This window comes from Camelus bactrianus, chromosome 2 (assembly GCF_048773025.1).
Source record: "Camelus bactrianus isolate YW-2024 breed Bactrian camel chromosome 2, ASM4877302v1, whole genome shotgun sequence".
NCBI classification, from domain to species: Eukaryota; Metazoa; Chordata; class Mammalia; order Artiodactyla; family Camelidae; genus Camelus; species Camelus bactrianus.
In genome coordinates, this window is record NC_133540.1 from 26,321,927 (window position 1) to 26,346,487 (window position 24,561).

Genomic DNA, 24,561 nt, shown 5'->3' on the forward strand with positions numbered 1-24,561 from the left:
TATTATCCTATGAAAAGGTGTCTAAAATAGTATACATAGTATGATCACAAAAATTTATTTTAAAACCTAGAACATAAAGACATATATGTATATATGTTCAAAACGTTAACTCTGAATTTCCTATACAATGATTAGGTGTCACTTTTATCATAATAATTTAAAAAATCTTACTTGTTTTTAAAGATAGTAAAAAGAAGCCCCGCCTGTGACCATCCGACTTCATTGCCCCCAAAAATGTAACTTAGTTAAAAACATAAGTTAGGCCAAGAAGTGAAAACGGTTTTGAACGATAAATGGGAAAAGAGGTGTGTGATTTAACATATGAGGAAAAAAGCTTTAAAGCTCCCCCCCCCCCGGAGGCGTATCCAGGCTGTGTCAGCACGAGCATGAAGTGACCACGACCAGCCTCATCCTGCAGCAGCAACATTAGGCTTTTTTAGGTGCTTAACTGTCCCAAATAACCACCATCCCATACTTAGACTTATGTTGTTGTTGTTGTTGTTGTTGTTTTTCCAACACCACCACTAAGTGGCTTAATAAAAACTAAACTGGCCATCATGGCAAGGGACCCTGAGCACACCCTGCTCAGAAGCGGTCCCACAGTCACCCAAATGTGAACCACAGGGTCTTCTTTAGAAGAGTGTGTCCTGCTTTTTTTTTTAATCAAGTGAAAGGACATCTTACAATGTAACAGATGTGCGCAGAGCTGAGCCCAGGGTGGAGAGTCTGTGTCCCATTTTGAGCACCTCAGAGCCCCAAGCTGCCCAGCTACGTGCTGTCTCTACCTCAGCCGTAGCTTTCCTATCCCCAAAGTGGGGTGAACAATCTTCGGTATTCAAACTTTTTTGCCCCCAAAGAATGACTATTGTTGAGATCGTGTCTGGGAAAATGCTACTTGGAAGTCTTTAAACAGTGGGCCCCTTTTTGTGAATCAGAAAATTCTCTTTTCCTCCTGTCGCCATTTGGACAATAAGTCCAATAAAGGAAACTCTGGTTCTAGTTTACTATTAGCTCATTTTACAGCAAAATTTAACCCTCAAAGGGTTAAATGAGGCAAAGATCTATGATTCAAAGTCGTGTTGAGTCTATTTAGGAAGGAAACATGAGCTAGTTTAATCTCTACTTTCCCAGTCACCTTGATGATCTGAGTTCAGGTTTCCACTGGACTGTTTCCAAATGAATGACTAATACAAGCAGTTGATCCTGTGGTTAAAGCCAGTAGTCATTAAAATAAAATAAAATAAAATAAAATAAAATAAAATAAAATAAAATATCCGGATATCCAAAGAGAAGAAAGGTAAATTAAAGAGGAAGGAGGCTTCTGTTTCCCGCAATCCCAATTAGTAGGAGAAAAATGGAATTTCCAGACTTTTTAAAAAATGCAAGGACCTTAAATCTCCAGAATGCAGAACTTGAAGATCAAATGAATGCAGTTAGCTTTGCTGGCCAGCAGTTTATTCTCTGCAGAATAAAATGTCTTGAGAGACTGGTCCATAATAGATTTTTTTAAAGCTGACTTTTCATCTGAAAGGAATTTTCTAGAAAAGGGGAGAGAATGGTAGACCTGAGACTTGATAACACACATCTTGTCAGGGAAGAACCTTCAAGGACCAAGTGCCTATCTCTCCTTTCCATGACCCTGAACCCACTGCTAAGTGTCTCTAAGGTGAGACGCCCACGGCCCCACCTGTATCCTTACTTCCAAGGTCTTTATTGGAAGGAGGTTCCTCTGGCCACAAGCTTGTTGGATACACTGAATGATGTTTATGCTTGAAATCAGAATGCTTGGAATCAACAGCTTAAATGTCACAATAGGGAATAGTCCAGAGTACTTGGGAACAGACGTGCTACTTAGAATCTAAGCTGAACATAAACCCTTTATTTCACTTCTGTGTCTGGCTCCAGCTTGTACTAGTGAGACATTTAAAAGCTTCATCTCCCTGGTGCTACATACTGTGAGGTTACCATGCTTGTGTCTACTGCACATTTATTGTCATTTTGTGTTTCAGCCACATCGGGCACCATGTAATCATGCTTTTGCTTTGCCATAAAACAGCATTGGTCATGTAAAAATACTTGACATTTGCTTTTTTCCAGAACCATTTCCGCTAACTGAAAAATATGACATTCAAGTGTAATGGACAAAAATAATAGAACGTATGTGTAACAGACAATGGATGAGGTCTCTGTGTTTCTCTGTGTAAGTGGGTGGGTGGGTGGATGTGAAAGAAGGAGAAACCAACAGTGCACAGAAACGCACTTCAGACAGGTGTCCAAGCAGAGGGCTCGTGCTGCGGAAGCGCAGCTGCAAAGCTTAGACAATCGCCCATTGTTGATGGTGGAATTCTATTCCCGCCATGGAAAATAGCTAAGTCCATGATGTTTGGTCTTTGTGCAAAATAATAAACAGGGCCACAACTCAAAGGAACTTCAAAGAGCACATTAAGAGACATTCAGTTCTCCCTTGGAGAAACAAATCTTCTGAAAGCAATATTTCAGCTTGCCAGTGATGCTGCTCACTCTGATTATGAAACCACCATCCCCTCAGAAGAGATCCAATCCTCCCCCCAAGAACCAGAATAAGTCAGAAGGCTTAGGTCTTGTCTCTCTTGGCAGCCTGACCCTTGACCCCCTTTCCTTCTCCCAGGCAGAAGCCTTTGACAATTTCTTTTCCCTTTTGTTCTGGATCACTGCTTCCATTTCTTCTGACTCCAGAGTGACTGATGTTGTCGCCAAATCCAATGGCCCTGGGAAAAAGCTTGAAGCATCTCTAGACTCAGAGAAGCTTCTTTTTATATAACATAACACACTCTCTAAAATCTTCTCAAAGAGATATTTTATAGCCTATGTTTTTATTTAGAAATAATACAAAAATCTTCTAAGTAAAAATACAAACAAAAAGCTCGCAGGAGGTGGCAAACAAATAGTCCAGCCAGAGAAGAAAACATAAATTTTGTCTAAACTAGAACAAACTTCCAATACCCGCACCCCTCCACACACACGCACATCATAATAGATTTATCTATCTTCATCCAAATGTACCAGAAGCTTCTTAATCTGATAGAATTTGGGACATGGACAAATTTGAGTGGGGAAAATTAATCTTTATTTTCACTCATTTCTAACACAAAATGAATATTTTCTTCCATTAGTAGAGTTCTTTTGACTTGCTCATCAAACAAAAGCACAGATATTTTCATATTTCTCAAAATTTACCTTTTGCTCATCACTACTTCAAAACTATGTTAATTGTTAGACCTGTTGCTACGTACTAGTATCTGATATCTGTGAAGCAAAAACGTTAACACAGCCCAATAGTGTCTTCTTAATGCCTTGATAATTCTGTTTCAATGTGATTTGTTTCTTTTTAAATTTAAATGCTTTAAAATGTCATTCTGAGAAAGAGTCCACAAGCTTCACCAGGCTGCCGAAAGGGTCCACGATCCTTTTTTTTAAAACAAAGCCAGGATCGGATCCCTGGCAGCAAAGGTTTTAGATCAGTTTACCTGCGGTTTAAATGGATGCTGATAAGGTTGGAAGTGTCCTTTACTTTTTAATCTCTTTTTTTAAATGATATTCAGGTTTGTCCAGTGAATGTTGCACTTTCTCCTCACGCCTGCAAGTTCCATCTGTTTCTGGTGACCTACGGAGACAAAAGTAAGCTTGTGTTTCCAGAGTCTGGAGTGAGAAATAGGTCCTTTAAAGCAAATGCTTCAAGATTGACCTAAGAGCACTGCCCAGTCGTCACTGTCACTTTAAAAAATGTGCCTCCCTCCATGCCTCTCCCCTTAGAGGAGAGAACTCACGGTGGGTAAGAGCTCTCCTGGTTTGGGGGCCATTTAAGAGGCTTTCTTCTGCACAGTGTCACACAAAGATGGCTAGATCCTCCCTCTTGGAGGGGACCAGGCTTGCTGTATACATCCCGGGACGCGTTCCACAGTGAGCACCTTGCTTGACCCACGCCACAACACTTCATGGTACCTGCGGGGATACGCTCACTGTTACCACCTTCCTTTTATGGGATCATTAATGCAATAGGCATGGATTTCCTGTCACAACACTCGGATACAGGAAATCTCAGATTCTATTATTTCTCTAAATCAATAAATCTGCTGTGACCTCTCACTCAGCGAAGTCAGTGGCAAACTCTTGTGGGTATTGCAAATCCCTCCCCAATCCCTAAAGGAGTCCTACTCCAGCCTGGGGCTCTCCCACTGCCAGGAGACTGAGTGAGGTGTCAGTTTTGATACTGCCACCATTCCTGTTGTCCTTTCTCCTAGCTGACGCCACTGGACTCCCAGGAAATGCAGAGATGCCCTCTCAGTGGGCACTGGTCCTCAGAGAGCCTCACTGCCATTTTCAAGGTTGAAGAGCGCACAATGGGGTCTTTATCCATCGCCCAGTCACCCACAGAGGGGTCGCTGTACAAACAGACACCCTCACCCAACCCTATCCTCTCTCATCTCAGGGACTCTAATCTCCCTCAGGTTTTCCTGACGATGGCTTCCACCTCTCAAAACACTCCCCTCCATATTCTCCCTCACTGAAAACCCAACATCATTTCTCTCAATGAGCCTGGGCTTTTAGAAGCCAAAGACAAGACAGGCAGTTGCCTTGTGGACACCTGGCAATCTCTCCTTTTCATCTGTAGCCCCAAAGCCCCTGAGCTAAGGGAGCATAAATGCCTGGGTACATGACGGAGGCAAAAGCAAAAGCCTAGAGTAACAGAAATAAAACACAATTTAATATTTCAATCAAATATCCTGCATATAAAAGGTATATTCAATACCTTGTCATGGCCTATAATGAAAAAAAAAATAAAAAGGAATTATACATATGTATAAATGGAACACTATGCTGTATACCAGAAATTAATACAACATTGTAAACTGACTATCCTTCAATAAAAAAGTAAACATATTTGCTAGAGATGTGTCTCTATGGAAAACACATGAGTTTAGGTACTAATGTATAGTTCTAGAAACAGAGCTGTTTTATGTGGCATATGTGGTAAATGACATTTTTGGAGTAGGTTGATATGTCATCAAACACACACACATAGTACAATTTAGCTTTTAACCAATCTCGGAGGAAAGACTACATGAGAGCCAGTTAGCAGGTAAATGTTATCATCTGATTCAGTGAAGCATCTGGAGAGCCTGTGTAACCAGAGACACCAGCACATCGAGTATCACCACGACTGCTTTAAAGGTAGCAGTGATGACACCTCTCATTGTGCCCCATGACGGTTCCGCAGAACGCTGCTCTTCTCATCAGGCCATGGGAATTTCTAAACTGCATCCCCAGTCGGAAAGGAAAAATATTCCAACTCTTACGGTTATTACTCACTCTTAAAAGATTAATCTAACAAAAATGAATACCCACCACAGTAATGAATGTAATTCACTGGGAGAATGGTTTGAGAAAGCTAGCCACACTGGAAAGCATTACTTCTTAAATTAATGGCAGATCTGAAGATTATTTTCAGATTTGGTCAGCATTTTTGAGAAGCAATGATTAGCCAGGGTGGGAAAAATCCAGATTAGTATTAAGTGTTTGCATGTTATGAGGCAGAATAAGCTACATCCAAGGCTGGGACTTATTACCCAACTTCTAACCATCCACTTTACTAGCCAAAAGGGACACACAAGTCAGACTGTGATGTAAAACTTGGGGAATTAATAGTGCTGGTATACTGTGGCCTCAGTTACTTGAATCCATCACACATAAGAGCTAATAATAATTGCTGACATTCATTAAGTGCTTACTACGTCAAGTCAATGGAAAAAGCACTTTGTGTGTATTGTTGCATTTATGCCACAAAACTACACAATAAAGCAGATATTATTATTATTATTATTATTATTATTATTACCTTTTTACCACTATTCAGTGCTGTGGCAAGGACCAAAAAATGCACACACCCACACATACACATTTGAAACTCCTCCTCCATTTGTGCAATGAGATAAATCACTTTCACAAGCATTGTCATAGCTAATCCTCACCTAAGAATAATGATAGTCAACCTTTACAGAGCCCTGACTTTGCCTCTGCTCTAGTACCTCACACCTATTCATTCATTCAATTCTTCAAACAATTCTATTAGGAACTGATTACTATTACCCCCATTTCACATATGAGGAAACTGAGGCCTAGAGAAACTACATTTCTTGCCCAAGGTCACATAGCCAGAAAGTAGCAGAGCAGAATTTGAACCCAACAAATTGTACTAACTCTTCTACCAACCTGATGGAGCAGGTGTCATTATGCTTATTTTACAGCTGAGGAAACAAATTCAGTGAGATTGGATGTGATTTATCTCAGAAAGGTGGTATTAATCTATTGTTAGCTTTTAAAAGTTACAAAACATTGAACAAACTAGTAGGTTGTTTTGTAAATATGCGTATGTGTGTATTCTTTACCTTTGTGGTAGGACCAAAGAGTGGTTAAATGTGCATGTGACTATACCCAAACATTTAAAAAGGTATGCTCTTGAAACCTTGGCCTTTCTCCCACCTCTGTGTCACTGCTTAAACTGAGTTTCTATCAAATCCTTCGAGACCAGGATCAAAATACTCTTCCTTACAGAAGTTGTGCCTGACTGGGTCAGCTCTCTAAAATCCATCCCTAACCCCACCCAGCAAAATTATGGTGTTATGTCATGTGTATTAGAACACTTTCAGCAGCCTGACAAAAGAGTTCTCTGAGAGCAGTGACTTCAATGTTTTTCAAAATCTCCTCCTATTTCTTTCATACCCTCAGGAGCTGGCAAGCACATGCAATGCTAGGGTCACCAAAGAGAGCCAGGAGACCTTGTTAATGGATTGCAGATCACAGGTTGATTTGTATGTGGCATCAAGTATAAAATTCAGCTAGTCAGTCAGTGATTCAACAAGCTAGTAAACTCATAAAGTTCCTGGCCTCAGGAAGTTTACAGATACTTCAATGAAGAAAAACATATAAGAAAACAAACAAGTAAATATATCTCATGACTGATAATGATAAGAGCTATGGATAGAAACACAGTGTAGAGAATAGGGAGATGAGGGAGGCAGACAGGGAGGGAGTTACTTTTTTATGTAAGGAGTCAGAAAGGACCTTTCTGACAAGGAGAAGAATGAGCAGAGATCTGAAAGGAGGACATGCGGATGAAGTGCGTTCATATCTGCGAAGTATTTTCATAGCTGCAAGTCCATTTGGAATAGATTTGTCCCATTGTGAGCACAATATAAGTGCTATCTCTCATGGGAAGAGCATTCCAGATAGAGAGGTTAGCAGGTGCAAAGACGCCAAGGTAAAACAGCGCCCAACATCCTTCAGAAACTGTAAGGAAAACAGCATGGCTGGAGCTGAGCGAGTGATGATGGAGTACGGAAAGTGATGTGCTCAGGGAGGTAATGAATTCAGGGGGTGAAGGAGCAGATTCTAGCACCTAAAAGACTGGCTTTTATTCTGAGTTAGATATGAGCCATTGGAGATATCTAAGGCAAACAGTTATAGGATTTGACATATTTTTAAGGGATCAACCTATTTGCTATATTGAGGTTAAAATGAAGGTGGTAGGCCATGGCAAAGGCAAGAGAGAAGCACGAAATTTAGGCAGCAATTGCAATAATTCTGATGAGAGAAGTTGGAAGATTGGACTTGAGTGGTGGTTGCAGAAGTGGTAAGAACTGGGCAGATTCTGGATATATTTGGAGAGATGGATTGAGCTGTTGCTAGCTTATAGGTGGTGTCTAAGAACCATGAGACTGTAACGAATTCACATAAGGAATAAGTAAGGAGAGAAAATCAAAGAGGCTCAAGGACTAAGCCCTGGGACAGTGCGTAGAGATCAGAAAATGAGGTAGAAAAGAAACTGAGAGGAGAGGAAGTGGAGAACTACAGCAGAAAGCTCCGTTTTTCAGTAAAGGAACAAAGGAATGAAGAAACAGCTGAAGAGAGATGAGGAATCAAGGAAAGGTAGGGCTATTTAAGGTGAGAGAAACTATAGCATGTTTGTAAGCTTGTATCTGCTTGCTAGGGCTGCCATCACAAAGTACCACAGACTAGGAGGCTCAAACAACAGAAATTTATTTTCTCACAGTTCTGGAAGCTAGGATTCTACAATGTCAGTAAGGTTGGTTTCCTCTGAGGTTACTCTACTTGGTTTGAAGATGGCCATTTTCTTGTTGTGTCTTTTTTTTTTTTAATTTTTTATTTAATGGAGGTAGTGGGGATTGAACCCAGGACCTCGAATGTGTTAAGCATGTGATCTACCACTGAGCTATACCTTCCCCACTCCTTGTGTCTTCATTTTGTCTTTTCTTTGTGCATATCTGTATCTTAATCTCCTGGCTGTAAAAGGACCCCAATCATATTGGATTAGGGCACACCCTAATGACCTCATTTTAACTTAATTACCTCTTTAGTGACTTTATCTCCAGCCACATTCTGAGATCCTGGGGTTTAGAACTTCACAAATGAATTGGGGGAGTACACAACTCAGCCCATAACAAGGCTGATGAGAAAGATGCCATAGATAATCACTAAAACCATGTCCTTAAGTAGGCAAGCAAGGATGGGATATGGTGCCTAAAGGGAGGAGTGGGCTGAAGACAGAACATGGATGATTCATCCATTATAAAAAGAGAGAAAGCAGAGGACCTTGATATAGATATAGGTGGGTGGGTGAGTGTGGTGGGGAGCATACAGAAGTTCTCTTCTAGTTGCTTTTGTTTATTCAGTGAGTAAGGCAGCAAGGTCATCATCAGAGCATATGGCTGAGATGGGGATGTTGGAAGATTGAAAAGAGAACAGAAGGTCTGTAGTGGTCCTTTTAGATGGTGAGGGATTGAATGGATACTAGGAAGATGTAGTATGGAAGCTGAGCCACTTGAGGTTAATTAACCTGGATAACAATTGAGACCAGTAGGCATGGATGTATTTTGCTGCCATGGTGTTTTGCTGCTAAGTTCAGGCCTGGAATAGACAAAGAATTAGATTTAACCAGAATAGTAAGGAGAAGGGTGAGTTTCTAGACAACTGTGACAAAAGTAGACTTGGGTAAGGGATTTGTGAGTAATAATGATGACAGACAATAGCATCTCTGCTGAAAAGGAGGTATTTTAGTTTCCTGGGGCTGCCATAACAAAATACCACAAACTGGGTGGCTTAAACAACAGAAATATATGCTTCACAGAAGCCAGAAGTCTGAAATCAAATTGGCTTTATCAGGGATCTGAGGAAAGGGTCTGTTCCAGGCCTCTCTCCTTAGCATGTAGATGGTCATCTTCAGGTTCACATGGCATTCTCCCTGGGATGTCTGTCCCCTAATTTTCCTTTCTAATAAGGACATCAATCATTTTGAATTAGGGCCCACAGTAATGATCTCATTTTAACTTGATTACCTCTACAAGAATCCAGTTCAGGTCACATTCTGAGGTACTATGGTGAGGACTTCACCATATACATTTTAGGGAGACAAAATTAAGTCCATAACAGAAGGGAATCCAGGACACTAAGTCAGGGGTAACAGAAGGACAACTTAAAAATGGTAGATTATCCATCTTAGGAAAATAGAAAAAGAAGAGCAAATTAAACCCAAAGTAAGGAGAAGAAAGGAAATACTAAGAGAGCAGAAATCAGTAAAACTGAAAATAGGAAATCAATAGAGAAAATCAATAAAACAAACCTAGTTTTTTGAAAAGATCAATAAAATTGGTAAGCCACTAGCCAGACTAATTAAGAAAAAGAGAGAGAAGACACAAATTACTAATATCAGAAGCGAAAAAAAGAGCTATCACTATAGATTCTAAGGACATTAAAAGAATAATAATGAAATGTTACTATGAGCAACTCTATGCCCACAAATTTGATAATATAGATAAAATGGACCAATTCCTTGAAAGACGCAATTTGCTAAAACTCACACAAGAATAAATAGACACTCTGAATAGGCCTGTGTCTGTTAAGAAACTTAATCAGTAATTAATAACTTTCCAAAACAAAAAGCACCAGGTCCAGATGAGTTCACTGATGAATTCTACCAAAGATTTAAGGAAGAAATTTTACCAATTCTCCACAATCTCTTTCAGAGGATAGAAGCAGATGGAATACTTCTTGACTTATTCTGCTAAGCCAGTATTACCCTTATACCAAAAACATTACAAGAAAACTACAGACCAGTACGTCTCATAAACATAAATGTAAAAATCCTCAACAAAATATTAGCAAATCAAAGCCAATGGTGTATAAAAAGAATTACATATTATAACCAAGTGGGATTTACCCCAAGACATACAAGTCTGATTCAACATTTAAAAAATCAATTAGCATAATCCATTGTATCAATAGGTTAAAAAAGAAAAATCACATGACTATATCAATAGTTGCAGAAAAAGCAGTTGACAAAATTGAACACATATTCATGATAAAAACTCTCAATAAACTTAGGAATAGGGAAACTTCCTCAGCTTGATAAAGATTATCTACAAAAGACCTACATCTTGCACCATATTTAATAGTGAAACACTTAAAACCTTCCCACCAAGATTAGATACAAGCAAAGGATAACCCTTCTCACCATTCCTTTTCAACATCTTACTGGAAGTTCTACCTAATGCAATAAGACAAGAAAAAAAATTAAATGTATACAGATTGGGAAGAAATAAATAAAACTGTCTTTGTTCACAGATAACATGATTTGTATAGAACATGTGAAAAAAAATTAACCAAAAAACTCCTGGAAATAATAAGCAATTATAACAAAGTTTCAAGATACAAAGTTAATAGACGAATGTCAATTGCTTTCCTATATATCATCAGTAAACAAGTGAAATTCAAAATTAAAAACACAGTTCCATTTATATAAGTATCTCCAAAAATGAAGTACTTGGGCATAAGTCTAATAAAATATGTACACAATCTATATCAGGAAAATTACAAAGCTCTGATGAACAAAATCAAAGAACTAAATAAATAGATGTTCCATGTTTGTGGATAAGAAGACTCAATATTGTCAAGATGTGAATTCTTCTCATCTTGATCTATAGAGATGATGCAATTCCAGTCAAAATCCCAGCAAGTTATTTTATGGGTATCAACAAACTGATTCTAAAGTTTATATGGAGGGTCAAAAATCCAGAATAGTGAATGCAACATTGAAGGAGAGCAAAGTTGGAAGACTAATATTACCAGACTTTAAGAGTTACTATAAAGCTACAGTAATCAGGACAGTATGGTACTGGCAACAGAATAGACAAACAGATAAATGGAACAGAATAGAGAGCCCAGAAATAGACCCTAATAAATATAGTCAACAGATCTTTGACAAAAGAACAAAGGCAATGCAAATGGAGTAAAGATATTCTTTTCAACAAATGATGCTGGAACAACTGGACATCCACATGCAAAAAATATAAATAAATTTAGACACAGATTTTACACCCATCACAAAAACTAACTCAAAGTGGACTATAAAATGCTTAGACGATAACATAGGAAAAAACCTAGACGGCCTTGGTTATGTAGATGACTTTTTTAAAAAAACAATACTAAAGGCACAATTCATTTAAAACAATGATAAGCTGGACGTCATTAAAATTAAAAGCTTCTACTCTGCAAAAGACAAAGTCAAGAGAATGAGAAGAGAAGACAAGCCACATACTGGGATAAAATATTTACAAAAACACATCTGGTAAAGGACTGTAATCCAAAATATACAAAGGATTATTGAAACTCAATAATTTTTTTTTAAAAGCAAACAGCTCCTCCAGAAACAACCCCATGATGGAGAGCCTTCTGTGTACTGGATATCATTTCTTTGTGTAGACATTTAATCCTCATGACAAGTCTACTATAAAGACATGGAAATTGAAAATGGCTAAGTCCCTCGCCTGAACTACTTAAAGGTAGTGGCCAATGGTAGAGTAGGAAGACCCTGAGCTCACCTCCTCCCACAGGCACACCAGAATCACAACTATTTACAGAGCAACTATTTTTGAGACCAACACGTAGACTAGCAGAAAAGATTTTCTAGAACTAAAGATATAAAGAAGGGAACCACAGTGAGTCAGGTATGAGGGGTGGAGATACAATGTAGTCCAGAGCCATACCCCTGAATGGGTGACCCACAGACAGGAGGATAATCACAATTGCAGGAGTTTTTGCCAAGCAGCAAGGAGTCTCAGCCCCACATTGGGCTCCCCAGTCAGGGGCTCCTGCATGGGGAAGACAAGCCCCCAGAACGTCTGGCTTCAAAGGCCAGCAGAGCTCAAGTATGGGAGAGCCAGAGGGCTGTAGGAAACAGAGTCTCCACTATCAAAGAGCATGCACAAAACCTCACATGCTCTGAGTCTCAGCACAAAAGCAGCAATTTGAAAAGAGCCTGGCTCACACCCACTTGCTGATTTTGGAAAAACTCTTGGAGAGAGCAAGAGGCAACTGGGATACCCCTGGGGACATAAATGCTAAAGGCAGCATTTTTTTTTTTTTTTTTTTGGAGCTTATTCTACTATAGACATTGATTGGTGCTGACAGGTACCACCTTGGAATCATCCTTCTAGCTTATTAATGCCAAGGGTTTACTAGCCCACAAGCAGGCTGGCACCAGCCTCAGGCCACACAGCCAGCCACCCCAGGATCCAGCTCTTCCCACCAGCAGGCCAGCACTAGCCCCAGGACTGGCTCCACCCACCAATGTGGCCACAGCAATCAGCCCCATTACAAAAGAAGAGCCCGTACAGCCCGCATGAGGGGCACCACTAGAGCAATAGCCCTGGTGACTGGAGGGGTGTGCTGCTGGGCCCCATAGGGCATCCCCTACATAAAACCACTTCTCCGTAGCAATAAGCACAGAGAATTAAGCAAAATGAAAAGATGGAAAAGTATGTTCCAAGCAAAGCAAGAAGGCAAAACCTCAGAAAACAAACTAAATGAAGTGGACATAAGCAATCTACCTGACAAAGGGTTCAAGGTAATGATCATAAAGACTCTTACCAAGCTCAGGAAGAGAATGGATAAATGCAGTGAGAACTTCAAAAAAAGAGTTAGAATCTATTAAGAAGAACCAAACAGCACTAAAGAATACAATAATTTAAATTTTAAAATACTAGAAGGAATCAACAGTAGATTAGATGACATAGATGAACGAGTCAGCAAAATGGAAAGACAGAGTCATGAAAATCACCCAAGTTGAATAGAAAAAAGAAAAAAAAATTTTTGAAAGTGAAGATAGTTTAAGACACCTCTTAGTCTCTTAATAATATTAATTATAATATTAATTAATAAATAATGATAAGAGGGAGAGAAAGGGGCAGAGAAATTACTTGAAGAAATGATAGCTGAAAGCTTCCATAACCTGGGGAAGGAAACAACAGACTTCCAGCTCCAGGAAGCACAGAGTCCCAAACAAGATGAACCCAAAGAAGTCCACACCAAGACACATCAAAATTAAAATGGCAGTTTTTTTTTTTTTAAAAAAAGGAGAATTATTAAAACAGCAAGAGAAAGGCAACTAGTTACATACAAGGGAACTTCCGTAAGACTATCAGCTGACTTTTCAGCAGAAATTTTGCAGACCGGAAGCAAGTAGCATGATATATTCAAAGTGATGAAAGGAAAAAACCTAGAACCAAGAATGCTCTAACTGGCTAGGCAATCATTCAGATATGAAGGAGAGAGAAAGACTTTCACATACAAGCAAAAGCCAGAAGAGCGCACAAGCACCACTCAGCCAGCTTTACAAGAAACATTAAAGGGACTTCTCTAAGTGGAAAAGAAAAGACCACAACTAGAAGTGTGAAAGTTACACAAGGAAAACATTCATTGGTAAAGGCAAATGTACAGTAAATGTAGTAGATCAACCCCTTATAAAGGTGGTAGGAGGTTAGAAGGCAAAAGCAGCAAAAATCATCTACATCCACAATTTGTTAAGAGATACCCAAAACGAAAAGATGTAAAATATGATGTCAGAAACATTAAATGCATTGCAGGAGAGTAAAAATGCAGAGTAGCTAGAATACATTTGAACTTAAGAGATCATCAACTTAAAAATTATGTGTGTGTGTGTGTGTGTATGTATATATATATATATGTTGTTCTATGTTAACCTTATGGTAACCACAAACCAAAAAGAATTGATATACACACACAAAAAAAGAGAAAGAAATCCAAAGATAAAACTAGATAGTCATCAAATCACAAGAGAACAGTGGGGAGGGTATAGCTCAGTGGCAGAGTGCATGCGTAGCATGCACGAGGTCCTGGGTTCACTCCCCGGTATCTCCATTTAAATAAATAAATAATTAAATAAATAAACCTAATTATTTCCCCCCAGCTAAAAGAAAAAAAAATGAGAAAGGATAAAATACAACTGACACCACAGAAATACAAAGGATCGTAAGAGAGAACTATAAATAATCATGCACAAATAAAATGCACAACCGAGACAAAATGGATTAACTTCTAGAAATGTACATTTTCCAAGACTGAACCAAGAAGAAATAAAAAACATGAACAGACCAATTACCAGTAATTAAACTAAATCAGTAATAATAATAAAAAAAACTCCCCATCAAAAAAAGTCCAGCACCAGATGGTTTCACAGATGAGTTCTCTCCAACATTTCAAGAAGAGTTAATACCTATCCTTCTCAAAATATTGAAGAGAAATGAACATTTCTGAAATCATTCTCAGGGCCAGCATCATCCTGATACCAAAATCAGACAAAGATACACACACACACAAAAGGAAAATTACTGGACAATATCACTAATGAACATAAAGGCAAATCAAATTCAACAATACATTAAAAGGATTCTACAGCATGCATTTTCAAGTAGAATTTTTCCTAGGGATAAAAGGATGGTTCAATATCCACAGATGAATCAATGTGACACATTAGTAAATAGAAGAATAAAAATCATATGAGCATCTCATAGATGCTTTTGACAAAATTTAAAATCAATTTATGTAAAAACTTCCAACAAACTGCCTAATAGAGGGAACTCAACATACCTCAACATAATAAAGGCCATATATGACAAACCTACGGCCAACATCATACTCAACAGTGAAAAACTGAAAGCATTTCCTCTAAGATCAAGAACTTAACAAGGATGTCCACTCTTGCCACTTTTATTCAACATCATATTGGAAGTTCTAATCACAGCTATCAGAGAAGAAAAAGAAATAAAGGAATCCAAATTGGAAAGGGAGAAATAAGATTGTCACTGTTTGCTGATGACATAGTACATGCAGAAAATCTTAAAGACTGCCACCAAAAAAAAAAAAAACCCAACTATTAGAAATAATGAATGAATTCAGTAAAGTTGTAGGATTCAAAATTAATCTACAGAAATATATTGTGTTTCTATTCACTAACAATGAACTATCATAAAATACCTAGGAAAAACAAAATCTAACCAAGGAGATAAAATACCTGAATTCAGAAAACTATAAGACACTGATGTTTCTAGAAGTTTTATTCAAAATTGCCAAAAGTTGGAAACAGCCAAGATGTCCTTCAGTAGGTGAAAAATATAATAAATTGTGATACTTCCAGACAGTGGAATATTGTCCTACCGTTTTTAAAATGGGCTGTCAAACCATGAAAATACATGGAAGAATCTTAAAAGCATATCACTAAGTGAGAGAAGCCGATCTGAAAAGGCTATACTTACTCTATGATTCCAACTGTATGAAACTGTGGAAAAGGCAAAAAATGGGAGACGGTAAAAGATCAGTGGTTGCTAAAGGTTCTTGGTGGGGGGGATGAATAAGCAGAGCACAGAGGAATTTTAGGGCAATGAAACTACACTGTATGATACTATAATGATGGATATATATCAGGACACGTTTTTCCAAACCCATAGAATGTACAACATTCCAATTAATTACAATGTGTCAGTGTAGGTTCATCAGTCGTAACAAAGGTACCACTCTGGGGGAGGATGCTGATAAGGGGGGAGGCTATGCATGTGTGAGGGCAGGGGGTATATGGAAAAATCTGTGTATCTTCGTCTTAATTTTACTGTTAACCTAAAACTGCTCTAAAAATGTTTAGTCCTTTTTTTTTAAGGAGTTCAAAGGATTGCTGGTCTTAGTGGGGTTTTAAGATTTGGGGAGGTAAGGACTAAAAGGAGGCATCTGAAAAAATAAGAGAGGAGGAAGCAGAGTGCAATGCTTGTAAAATTTTGCTTGACATTTGCATCCTGTTGGGAGCACTTGTACCTAATTCAGTCAATAGCCCACACGGATGGGTACCTCTAACCAACAGAGAGTTTCCAGTTTTCTCTGTTCTGTTTTTCTCAAGTGGAACTCTGTGTTGTTTACTTTACAGCCAGACTGATTTTTACTTGATGAAGCCTCAGGAGAATGTCAACATGTATCTCTAGAGATGACCTGGGCTTCTAAGCAGAAAAGAGAAGTTGCTGTTTGGTGACACAGAAAAGGTGAGATGACAGATCTGTGCCAGGTGGTGAATGATACATTGAAGAAGCACTTCCAGAAGCACCAGGAAATCAGAGACCCTTTCTAAACATACATTTCCTGCTCTCTGTGCCAGACATCCCACTAGTATTGCTGTGGTTAGTTCAACAAAAAGTCACTGAGTTTCTACTATGTCTCAGGCACTGTCCTAGGTGCTGGAGAGGTGAAGGTACCGAGCTAAGGAAGACATGATCCCTGCCAGAAAAAGATTCATGAGATAAGAGGAGGCAAGAAGGACCAAGGTAAATTAACAAAAATTATAAAAACAGAGCAGGAAAAGTGGCATGACACAGACACAAAATAGCAGGAGGATGATGGGGAAACTATAAGGACCAAAAGTTGTGGGATGGAAATTAAGAAGGGCTTTGTGAATAAGATACTGCCTGAGGCAGAGCTTGAAGAATAGAGAGAATTTCAATGATCTGTGTATCTGCCCGTGTCAAGACAGACTGGTTGAGATCTGTAGGATGTGTTTGGAGAATGATGAGCAGTTTAATTTGCTCAGTGTCAGAAAAGCTGAGAGGCATATGCACAGAACCCAGGATGGAATCAGAACATCTGATGGTTTTTGAGCAAGCAGGTGGCATGATCAGAATGTGATCACATGATGAGTATGCTGACAAAAGCACAGAAAATGGGCTGGAATAGAAAGCTGAAGGGGCAGGAACAGTTGGAAGGTGTCCTCATGACCTGGGCAAGACTGGTTGAAGGAACTGGGCAAGGGAGCACTGATTGCACAATAGTGCAGAATTAGACTTGATAGGACTCCAAGTGAGTTGGTCATTTATTGACTGTGGGGGCCAATAAATGAGGAGGAGTTGGAGAGGACACCAAGGTTTTGAACTTGAGTGCTTGGAGGACATAGAGCTATTTACAGTACAAGGACATTAAAGGAAGAAGCTGGTTTGTGTCAAGATGATTTCTTTTTGAACATGTTGAATTAAAGATGCTTGAGGACATTCAAGTGAAATCCCCTAGCTGCTGGTTTGAACCATGGGATCAGGGATTGGGAAAGGAGATATGGGTAAAGGGGCAGAAATGTGGTTGTCTTTTTCACAGAGGAGTGATTAATATGCATAAAGTCTGATCATAGAACTTTGGTTAGAGAAAAACTTACAGAGAAAGAGATGGAAGAATTGGCGATAAAAATCAGAGAGAGGGTTTAATGAGGGAAGCAAATGAGGGAGGAGTACTCAACAACAATGCCAAATGCTGAAAGACATACATGTAAGTAAGAGAGCAGAACAAAGGGCTGGATTTAGCAGTTAGCGAGACAACGAAGAAACCTCAAGACGTCGAGAAAATAGACCATCCTGAACCATCAATCGTGGTCTGTCTTGCTATGTTTAAACAGGAGGCTGTCAGCCTCTGATTAAGAGCATCGATTCTGTTTTCAGACTCAAATCCCTGATCTTTTAAAGAGTTAAAAGCTCTTGGACAAGCAAGGCAAGCTCCCTTCCTCATATAGGAAGCCTTATATATATAAGACAATTTTATCTTCTTTATCTGTGAAAATGCAGGTTTTGTCCAGTGATCTAGGTGTTATTATTGATAATGCTCACTGCACTGAATGGGCTGGACACCTGAATGTTCTACTTAGCTCATTACACCTCATAGGTTAAGAAATATTCTTAGGGAAGAACTATATAACCAAAGGGAGCCCATATGTATTTCTCACAGGTTAAACATATGTTTCATTTAATGTGTGCCATCCTCTCATCCCTCTACTTGCGTTCATTCCCAAACCAAGGATTAAAAAAAAAAAGAAGAAAGAAAAAAAAAGCAGAATACAGAGTACAAAGGCAGGAAATTCTAATTCACTGATTAAAAACTAGATGACCTTTTAAGGAAGTTATAGGGCTGCATGGTTACTATGGAAACAAGCAAAATGCAGACCTATGGAGATGATTCTAACATAACAACTACAAATGAACATTTCCAAATACAAGGAGGTGTTCCTTTTCTATTCAAATGTGTGGGAAAGGGCAAATATACTCCAATCATCAGCCAAACCTGGACAATGTGCAATGTAACAAATTAGATAAAGATGTTTGACGTTTCTCTTCTATAGTAAACTGAAGTGGTCATAAAATGCAAAATACTTTATCCCAAATGCACTACAATTTTACAGGCTTAAGGCAAGGAGGAGAATGGAGTCTATTTCCTTCTCATTCTTGTTTAATTTTTTTTTAATGACTAAAGGGCTAGTGAGAGTACAGGCTGACTCTGGTATATTTCTGGTGGGGTGAGGGCAGGGTTAAGAGTTCAGCCATTTTATTTTGCTTCTTAAGTAATTCTTATATCGTGTTTTTGCTGTTGCAGAGTGTGCACAACTTTAATGTTTGTAAAACGCTGGTAGGGAACTGATCTCGCAGGAAGATATTTTGAAGTCAGGAGGAGACAGAAGGCTTGCCAGGCACGAGGCTTTCTGATCTGTAAAATCATACTTTGAAACAGATGGGCTTATCATGTGCTATATGCTGGGTTTAAGCCATGTTGGGGTGTATAAATGAGGGTTAGCTGACCATCACAAATCATACAGACAAGTGAAATATTAAGAAAGAAGAAAGCATTATAACAGGTTCCTCAGCCTCAGAAATACTGACATTTAAGCCTGGTAAAAAGAAAGAGGTTATCCTGTGCTTAGTAAGGTGTTTAGCAGCATCCTTGGCTTCTATTCACTAATCATTTCCAACCAAAGTTCTATGATCAGACTTTATCCACATTAATCACTCCTCTGTGAAAAAGACAACCACATTTCTGCCCCTTTACCCCTATCTCCGTTTCCAATCCCTGATCCCATGGTTCAAACCAGCAGCTAGGGGATTTCACTTGAATGTCCTCAAGCATCTTTAATTCAACATGTTCAAAAAGAAATCATCTTGACACAAACCAGCTTCTCCCTTTAACGTCCTTGTACCTGTGAAACCTGTGAATAGCTCTATGACTTCCAAGTCCTCAGGTTCAAAACCTTGGTGTCTTCTCCAACTCCTCCTCATTTATTGGCCCCCACAGTCAATGAACGACCAACTCACATGGAGTCCTATCAAGTCTAATTCTGCACTATTGTGCAATCAGTGCTCCCTTGCCCAGTTCCTTCAACCAGTCTTGCCCAGGTCATGAGGACACCTTCCAACTGTTCCTGCCCCTTCAGCTTTCTATTCCAGCCCATTTTCTGTGCTTTTGTCAGCATACTCATCATGTGATCACATTCTGATCATGCCACCTGCTTGCTCAAAAACCATCAGATATTCCTGATTCTGTGCATATGCCTCTCAGCTTTTCTGACACTGAGCAAATTAAACTGCTCATCATTCTCCAAACACATCCTACAGATCTCAACCAGTCTGTCTTGACTCGGGAAGACACACAGACCATTGAAATTCTCTCTATTCTTCAAGCTCTGCCTCAATACCTCATCCACAAAGCCTTTCTTAAATCCCCTCCATCATGAGAACCACAATGCCTCTAAGCATTGCTGAGCGAAGAGGGCGGGGTGGGGGGAGACTTGCTCCTGGCTTAAGAACCATTGAATATAGAAATAGGCTCACAGATGATCACTTGAAATCTTCCTTTTATAAAGATATTTTGCAAAAAATAATCACTTCTGTATTTTTTACGAAAGAAGTTGGGGAATTCAAATTTCTCAATATTTGTCATATTGGCGAAAGGATTCCTGTGTTTAGTCACCAAATCAAAGCAATAATCCTGGCATGTTTGCCATTCCCAACATCGTCAAGAGATTCATACATACAATTCCACAACAAAACCCAGATGTTTCTTTACATTTTGAAATACCTTTTGTCACGTTGGATGTCTGTTATCAAAGGAACCTAAATTCTACACCCAAGATTTGAACTGTGGGTCAAGAGTCAGGGGACAAGGATTATAAAAATGAATCTTATTAAGTTTATTTAAGTCTATGGAGTAATTTTTGAAGAAATAAACTTGCACAATTCTTTCCAAAGATGGCACAAAGTCATTAATTAGATTATCATCGTATATTTTTATTTCTTGACTTGATGACTTTAGATGTGGTTGGGATTCACAAAAACTATGGATGACTGACACTTCTTCCCTTTCTGTCTTGTAGTAATCATCTTTTGGGTTCATTCACAAAAACAAAAAATTAATCAAACATAGAAAGCAGGAGAATTTGTAGAAGAAACCATTAGACTTATTGGTTCTCAACTCAATTTATCTGGACCTCAATTTCTCATCATTAAATGTTGAAGCTTAGATTATCTTATCTCTACAGCCCCTTCCCATGCTAACATTGCTTGTATTTTTTTTAAATCCAAGACACCGCATAGAAAATATTGGGTATGGTAAGAATTCTTGAAACCATGTTTTCCATTCTGATACTCTTATATTCAGATTTGCCTAGGCTTTGTAGAGGCACTGTGTTCTGTTTCAGACAGGAGAGCAAAAATCTCTCTGTGGAAATCTTGGGTCATGTAGTGTCTGTCTTTTATCATAGCACAGCAGAACACCTTTTCTTCCACTATGACAAGCCTATGAGTTGGTTATTCTGAAGAGAAAAAGAGGATTTAGTGTAGAAAAAGGGAAATCTCAAACTTCTGGCCTGGGGAGTTGGGGAAAGAAGGTATGAGATAGATTAGTTTACTTAAAATCCTTCCATTTCCCCAAGAAACTTCATTTCTGGTTTTGTTGTTATTGTTAAAACAAGAAAGAAAAAAAAAGGAAGAGGTGATCTCCCAAATCAGAAAAACTAGAAGATTCAATCAAGGCTACTTCTTTTCAAGGCGGTAAGATTTGGCACATTGTGCTAGTACCCTTTTAAGTCCCTAGAATATGGCCATGTCCCAACCTGGATCCATAATATCACTTTGGCCATAATTTTGGCCAAAACCATCAATGGCTCTCTTTCTTTACAATGAAATGATTTCATGCAATTAAAATAGTTTATTATTCAAACTTCCTCTCCTTGAAATCAGACCAGCTGATTGGAGAAAAACCTCTGCTGATAGGAATGAAAATGCATCCCAAGCTACGAAAGGAGAAAGCTGTGGTCTTCACCACATGACTCTGTCCAAACTTAAGTTTTTATTTCCCCATACAAGGATTTCTTATATACTTTAAAGTAAGGTCTTTGTGTGGAGCAGGCTCACTGACGAGCCCCGAAAGTAAAGGAACCCAAACAGGCAAAGATTCTTTACTAGGTGGGGTGGATTCACAAAGGTGGAGTGGATTCACAGACCCTGCCTTAAGGTTTTTTGCAGAGGTTTTGGGAAACTTCTTAGGACTATGACAGAATCTTACTCTTTCCACTTTTTGTCCCCCGCCCCCACCCGACCAGCTGTCCCACAGCTTTCAAAACATCCTGATAATTTTTTATGTAGTACTACATATTTTTATTAGGATCTTTCAGTGTATTAGGATTTGTTTAGAGCTCTTGGGTTTTCAGTGTTTTGGTTGGGACTTCACTTTTATGAGGTGTTAGGGCCGAAGAGGGGGTATGTTTTGTTTTTATTTTGATTGCCACACGCTCTTCTAACCCTTCCCCGGTGTTGACCCCTCTAAAAAGATGATAATCTCATTTCCTGCTTTGCAAGAGAAATACTTACCAGGTCAAGAATTGTAATCAGGTTTAGACAGTTATTTTAGCCTTCCTTTTTCATCCCACTGACATTAAACCAAGATGAATCAAAATATGTGTTCCACGCATTTTTTGCAAATATTCTTGAAATAGGCACATGGGTTCAGTTCTGTTCTGGAATGGTCTGTTCCAAAGAATCGCAGCGTTCTGATCCTCCTTCATTGTTAGCATTGTGTTTCTAGCAAGTACACCAAAGAAACCTTTCCACTGGACACAACCTTAAAAAACTAAATTTCACCTGAAAGTAGATGACCTGAATAAGGAACATTAAATGTTTTTCCTTCCAAGACCCATGGAAGAAGAAAGCTATGAAGCTCAAATATATTTTTTAAAATTTCAAAACCACTTGCTTACAGATCCAAAGTGGGAATCTAGTTTCTTTTCTCACTCTGAAACTGGTGAAAAGGACCAATTTAATTGTGTAATCTGCTACCCTACTCTTGTGATTGAATCTGAACCAGTATGACATATAAGAAGTCTCAAAGGAGAACAGAACAGTAGTTTTCTTTATGCTGGGAACACCTGTTAAGAGGTTATAGTTGGGTTTATATACAGCAAGTAGAACGCTAGTCTTCTCTCCCTCCATGTAAAAAAAAAAAAAAAAAAAAAAAAAAGCCTCATTAAAACATATTCTTAGCCAAAGTTTCATTGCTCAAAAGAGTCTAGGTAACTTTTTCAACCCACAGGAACTCTACAAATCGTGCTTTCAAACTCTGCAAAAGTGTTCTTGTAAATTCTGAGCTTAAATATATTGCCCATCATTTTCTAGGCTAATGTGGTTTCTGGATTCATATCTATTTAGTGACAATAGTGATTCAATAAGTTATTCCCTAATTAGCCAGCATTTTACATACATATTCTGCTACCACTCTACATATTTATCTCCTAAGTGTAACTAAGAGGTTAGCATAACATACGTTCAGGAAAGTCGACAGGTAACCAGATCATTTAAAACAGAATGAAGATATTACATACTCCACCACAGGAAACTTCCCGCCAACATGGAAGACAGAGTCAACACAGAGGAAACCTCCATTCTACTCCAAACACCTAGACGTGCTGGAAAAAAATAATAACAATAATAACAAAAGAAAATGAGGCTGAGTGTGCAAACAGGAAAGAGAAATTTCCATATAACGGAAAAAAAAGAGAGAACTCAAAACCAGAATGATGAGCTGAAAGCAAATGACCACACACGATCAGTTTCAGATCTGGGTTCGAGGGCTGAGGTCTGGGTTTAACATACAAAATACAAGGACTCAGTCCCAAGAAAAATGGAAGGATTGAACTGTGCCTTCCAAATAAAGCTGGGGGCATAAAGGGCTGCCCTGTATAAGCACAAGATAAGGAATGAAACACCTCTGCCCACCTTCCTGGGCTGGCATCAAGGTCTTAACTCCAGGCCATGCTCAGGAGTGCAGTCTAAATTCTACTCCCAAGAGCCACAGAAATCCAAGAGTGACACATTAACCTAAACAGTAGGCTGAAACACTGAAGTCGGTTGGGTCCTCACTCACACCAACTCCAAGCCACTCAACAGGGAAACAATGACCCAGGGGACATGAGGCTCCCAAGGCAACCTCTGTGGCAGGTCAGTGAACAACAAAGTCTGACCAGTCATACTTTGAGGAGCAAACCACCAAACAATGGGAGAAATGGCACCTCAACGGTTAGAGGGGATGGGTCCACTTGAAAAAGTATTTAAAACAAATGTTTACGATATTCAAAAAGATAAAGAGAGAAAAAGATGTGGTACCACTGTCTTCAGATTTAGAACATAGTTCTGTCCATCAAAGGACCAAGGAGAGGGCAGAGTCCAGCTCTGATGAAAAGTACTACATGCACTTGAGAAGAGTCACTTCTCTAGCCTGAATACACAGTTTGTTTTCAGAGTAAAACACCCATGTCAAGAAATGCTGTTAGTTCATACGAGTGACATCAGGAATTATGTTGAACCACATATGGTTTGATAGTCTTTTTCCTCGAGCTAGAAAGATTGCACTGACAAGAGTAAAAAAACCATGCAATCTTCTTTGACTTTTTGGCAGACTTTAGGCTGGAAGTTTTATTTGCTACATACCAGCTTTAATCTTCTTCCAAAGGTGAAATGAGGGGCCTTGGGGAGAATTTTGATTCTCTGCTCTTCCTCTCTAGTAAAATTTCTCATTTGTTGTAATTTTTTCCAGAACTGATAAACTCTATAAAATTTTTTTTCCAATCATGATGACCAAGTAGTTTCCTCTTTCTCTTGTTTCCGGTAATTTTCAAAGTGGAAAGAAATTCCCTAAAGAGAGCCAGGATTGCTATTCCTAAACAAGTCACTCCAGAAACCCAAGTCACAACGTTAGTCTTGTCCCTAATGAGATTCCTGACCTTAAGCAAATTATCATCAAAAAAATAGAATTTTCCCTAAAAATGTTACTGGAAGGTTAAGTGATAGCATACTCCTAGCAAATGCTGGTTTCTTA